Raw genomic sequence first — 6,294 nt, forward strand, 5'->3', positions numbered from 1 at the left:
ATTTCATAATTAATTAATCAATTTACAAAATAAGAAGCATTAAACAATTATTTTCTTTTGTGCACTTAAATATTGTTTACATTACATTCTCCTTTAAATTTGAAGCAGCATTTGTATACCTCTAATCTATTAATTACCTTGTAAATTAATTTGAATAAAATAAAAATATATGTAAATATAAGTTTCAAAATTAAATTCAGAATCTCATTTCACAATTATCACAATCATCATAAAAATTCATATACTTGAAAAAATTAAAATGTTTGAAAGAAAAAATAAACTTCGATACAAAAGTTATCAGCTAATATTTAAATACATAATCTGAAACTAAATACAGTAGAACCTCGCTTATCCGAGGCCGCATTATCCGAGGCGGCATTATCCGAGGCCGCATTATCCGAGTTCGCGATTATACGAGGCTAAAACAAAAATAGTTTCCTCTTCTTATCCGAGCTATAGCGCAATAGCAGTTCGCATTATTCAAACCTTATGCATTATTCATATATATGAACTTTCTTAACCAACCAGCACAGATTTTCCCAAACCTCTGCTCTTATTTGTTAATAATGTATATACTCTCTACTTTATAAGTCTCTACTTTCAGTCTATTACACCGAGCGTTTCCTTTTCTTTAAAGTTCCGTTTTTATCCGAGTTTCCCTATTATCCAAGTTGGGGCCGGTCCACAATAGCGCGGACAAGCGAGACTCTACTGTAAATAATGTAGGTTATTTAATTTAAAACAATTTAATTCTAAACTGGATCTGATTTAACATTGTGAACAAAGTCAATGAGCTGATAATGAATTAAACAGTTTATAACTTAAAAAGCCTCAAATAATTATATTCTTTTGCAATGATTTGTGGAAATTCGATTTGTAATATGATAAATAAAAAATTATTCAGTCTTTTCAAACCATAAAAATCATTAAACAATTATTTCAACTGAAATATTCATATATCTTTTAACAAATTTTAAATGTTATTTATAAAAATTTCATTTTTTAGTGACTTAATATTCATTTAAGGGAAAAAATTTGAACATTTTTACATATATTTTTGAAAATTGAATGAAAATATTAATCTCAGAACACCAGCAGAATTTCGAAAAATTATTTAACTGAAATAGAGGTACTTTAAAGATAAATTCATTTATATTATGCAAATCATATTCAATGTTCCATTATATAACCTTCAAGTAAATAATGTATTTATTTGTTACTTATGTTAATTATATTTAAGGTAGTAAATTTTAATCTTCATTCAACTTAATGTTCGAAAACAAATATTCAGCTTATATCAATTAGTCATCTTACAAAATAAGAAGCATTAAATTATAATTCTCACTAAAAGCTTTAAATAATTTTTATTTAATACATTTTTTAAATTTCAAATTTCATTCCTAAAATTTTTCTTTATTAATAAACTCTTAGACTAATTCCAGAAAATGTAAGTTTTTGTAAAATTAGTTGATAATTAATTAATCATCTCACAACATAAAAAGCATTACACAATTATTTTAATGAACACATTCAAATAATGTTTACATTATATTCTCATTCAAATTTAAAAATGGTTTTCTCTACATTTAACTTATTATTAAGCTTTCTATCTAAGTTAAAAAAAATTAAAATATGTGTATATATAATTGAGAAAAGTGAATTTAAATACTCATTTTACAATATCGGAGGAATGATAAAAAATTATATAATTGTAAGACAATTATTTAAAAGAAAAAAAGAAACATCTATTACGAAAGTAATAGCCAATATTTAATTATATAATCTGAGAGGAAATAACATATTTATGTTACTAAATATTAAACAATTTATATCCAATCTTTATGTAATTTGATATTTTATTTTTTATTATTAATTTTTAATTAATATTATAATATTATTTAACTTAATGAGTTCACAATATATCTATTCCTTTAATAATCTTTTATATTATTTGACAAAATTAGATTTTAAGATAAAATTTTGAAAATAATTTCTGTAACAATAAATAAACCAATTTAAAATTTATTGAAATTATATTTAATTTAAAATTTGTAAATAATTTTAAAATATGAAATATGAATATAATATTAGTATAAAAAATTATAAGCATGTATAACATAATATTATTAACCTTTATAATTTGCTAATACAGTACTCATAAGAATATTATTATTATAATTAAAAAATGAACAAAAAAATTTGTTTATGACTTAATTATGTAAAATTTAGAATTGACATAGCTCCAATATTAAATAATTAATAAATTTTGATTGGATAAGGTTAAAATAAAAATACGATATTATTTAATTTTAATCTAAAAATAATAAGTTTTTCAACATTACATCTTTAACATAATTAAAACATTAATGTAATAAATTTATTTAATTGTAATTTAGCTTATAATAACTTGACGTTTTAACTCCAATTCTTAATTATATTTTATATAATAATATTATTAAACTTGATGATTGCGCAATATATCTATGAATTTAATAATCTTTTTTTTTAAATTGAATTTTAACTAATTATTACTTTGATAAATATAGCTCTAATATTAAATAGTTAATAAATTTTGATTAGATAAAGTTAAAATAAAAATACTATATTATTTAATTTCAATCTAAAATTAATAAGTTTTTCAATATTAAATCTTTAACATAATTAAAACATTTATATAATAAATTCATATAATAACATTATTAAACTTGATGATTTCGCAATATATCTATTAATTTAATAATCATTTATTTTATTTAAAAGAATGAAATTTTAAGATAGACTTAAAATAAATATTACTTTAGCATTAAATAAACCAATTCAAAATTTATTATTAAAAATAACAGCTGTTATTGAAAGTGAAAATAAAGACACAAATTAAAATAATTCTTGACGATCGATAAAAGTAAAAATTTAGTTTTAAGTTCGATTAATTTGATACATTTAGAGCAGAGGTCGTCAGTCGCCATAAAGCCTCCATGCGCTACTAATGGAGATTACGAGATTTCATATATAGGATATTCAACTGTGGAAATTATTATAATATTTGTTTTAAAGTTTCAATATACATTTTCTGCATATCATTCACTGCCTAGTTATAAAAAGCTCATAATTAAAAAAAATCACAAACAAATTTATTTGTACTTGTATATGGCTTATTTTCAATACCAAAGGAGAAAATATACGCAAGAGCAAGTTAGGATTCGGATTTCGATTTTTTAAACATCCTGAACCAATATTGAAGAAAACTATTTCAATCTTTAAAAAAATTATATACAATTTTCAGAATCTATTCTCCTAATGTTATTTCTGAGTTTGGTACCCCTGACTCGGAAAATGAAATTTTCGAAAATGTTTTTCTGCATTTACCTTGTTGTGAAGTTGAAAAAGCTTTTTCTTTCATAGGATCATACGTCTGAAAATGTAAAGAACCAAATATTTAAACCCATCCTTTTTTTATGATTTCTGGGTTTTATTAAAATTCTACAAATTCGTAAAAAATTCGCCCTCCTTCAATTTTTCAGATATATTTCAGATTCGAAAGATTTATTTAAAACTTTTTATTAATTTTCATTGTGTAAAACGTTTAAAATATATTACTTGCAAGTATAATTCTTTTAGGAGATAAATAATATAAGCTTTCTAACTAACTATTTTTTGTATTAAATTCAAAACACAAACAAATGATCAAAATCATAATTTAAAATTAGATTCTCAACTAACTTCTTCACGGCTCATTAGGCGCAGAGACAAATTTATGATAAAAGCAAATAGAGAAAAATAAAGAAAAGATTCGACCAAAATAAACCTCTCATTCTGACCTTATTCCTTCTTCGTCTTTTTAATACTACTAGGGACCAACATGTTATAAAGCCAATTTATTATGATTAGTTAGGATTTACTGGTGTACAATTTTCCATTCTTTTGTGAAAATTAATTTGCATAAATAAGACTTTATTATTTAGAACAAAGAATCAATTTATCGAATTTGTATCACTATCCTAAATATTGTTATGTATTGAAATGTCCTTTCTCAAGTAAATAACTTTTATGCCATCTCTTTAGAATAACATCTCTATTTTTTTTACTTCTCCAGTGATAAAGAATATGAACATTATCCCAATAAAAATTATGACCCTGAATGATTCTATGCTCTAAAAGAATAGAGTAATATCTAGGAATTTTATCAAAATTATTTTCCTGTTTATCTCTCTTTAGTAATGTGCCCAAATGTTTGCCCTGCAGAAACTGCATCACAATATTAATATTTAAATTTGTATACCACACCTTCTTTATTTAGTTTCTCATAACTATCTTTTCTAAATTCTACAATTGATTCGATAAAAAAAATTTTAATCTACTTTTGGATTACATTAATAAACAATGAGAAAATAAGTGAAAGGCGAAGAAAGAAAGTTGAAAGCAATTTTAAAAGTTCGTTTTCTGTAGACAGGGTTATTTGAAAATCCTTTTTCTCTTTTTCGTCGGAACTGCCTTTCCATTTAACGACGAACTAATTATGATAAATCCACCAGCGTGGAAGTACATCTGAGTAAATTACAATTTCCTGAACCACTTCTAGGGTCGGCCTTCCCTGTCGATCAAGCGATAACAAAAGCATTTTCTCGCCGGGATAAGTAAAAGAAAAAAAAACCCCATCCGGCAATCTTGAAAAGTTTGTTTCCCATCGGACTTATCTGATGCGGGCCATCTCAAAAGTCTGAGCTACGAGGCGAGGGCAACATAAGCTTTTCTCTCGAGAGCTGCAACCTCTAAGGACCTTATTTCTTTTAATCGAGTCATCAGTAACAATCGCTTTGAATAGTTTTGCACAATCGCTTTCATAAAACTTGCAGCTTACTCGTTTTCTTTAGATAATTAACTCTCTACTTTTTTTAACACGAGAAAGCAAGTTCTTTAATTAAAGCGAAAGAAAAATTTATACTTTCTCTGCAACTTAGGCTTCCACTTGATGAACAAACCTTTCTCTAACAGATGGCAAGTTCATGGCGCCTTGAAGACTTTCCGAAAGAAGAAATTTTTATCCCATTGAAGAAGTGATGGGAAGTAACTAGTTTTCTTCAACTAGTTTTTTTTTTAGTGATGTTAGAAAGGTTGCGAAGGGACTTTCGTAGGTAACAAATTAGTAACTAGTTACTAGTTAATTGTCCTTTATAGTTTCAGTTGGGTGTCCGTCGATCCGTCTGTAGTACTTTTTCCAAGAAGTGGCAGTAGGGAGAATTTCTAGTTGCAAACTCATAACTCGCAAAGCACGACTTACAGCTCACATGTCACAACTCACAGCTCACAGCTCACATCTCACAACTCACAATTTACAACTCACAACTCAGAACGAAGGGTACCTAGGGAAATGAGGGGAAACGAGAGAGATAGAGGAAGTGATTGAAAATAAAAGGAAAAGTGAGGAGTAGGGGAAGTAGACGTCGAATAAGTTGAAGATTTGTTTTTTCTTGTAAATTAATTTTTTAAACTAAAATTTTAAATATTCGTGTTGAAGATTCACAATTTTAGTTAAAAGATTGTTTCTTCTGATAAAAGTCTATGTACTATTGCTTGAAAATACATCTTTTTTGGTTAAATATTTAAATATTTGTTTAAAAGTTTAATTATTTGATTCACAATTTAACAATTTGGAAACAAAATTATTTCATCTGATTGAAAATTAAACGGCTTTTCTAAAAATTCGTCCTTATGGGTTAGAAATTTAACTACTCGTATTTCATTAGTAAATTCAACAAATTGTTTAAAAATTAAATTTTTGTTTGAAAATTCGTACTTGTGGGTTAAAATTTCTAACGTTTCGGGGAAAGTTCGCCTATATCCCTTAATATTTTATTAATTCCGTTTATTTTTTCTTTCTGTTGAATAGAGAATCTTTCTTGACTGAAAATTAAACTCTTTCTTTTCTAATTTGTTTTTAGGTTTTTTTGATTGAAATGTCCACTATTCTATTTTCTATTGAAAATTAAAATTGTTATTTTAAGGTTAAAAACGGATACAGTTTAGTTAAAAACGAATCTTTTCTTGGAAGAAAGTTCATCTTCTTGACCGAAAATTCATCACTTTCTTTTGAAATTGATCTATTTTTTTAAATTTGTCTTCTTTTGCTTGGTTCAAAAATTTTTTATTAAAAATTAAATTTTTGTTAACATAATATGCATTCCCATTTTCATTGAGAATTCATCTTTTAATTTTTATTGATTGAAAATTTAACTATTCTGTTTAATGTTGAAAATCGTTTTCTTTTTAGCTTAAAATTGAAATACTTCAACTTTT

The sequence above is a fragment of the Belonocnema kinseyi genome, chromosome 2, assembly GCF_010883055.1.
Source record: "Belonocnema kinseyi isolate 2016_QV_RU_SX_M_011 chromosome 2, B_treatae_v1, whole genome shotgun sequence".
NCBI lineage: Eukaryota > Metazoa > Arthropoda > Insecta > Hymenoptera > Cynipidae > Belonocnema > Belonocnema kinseyi.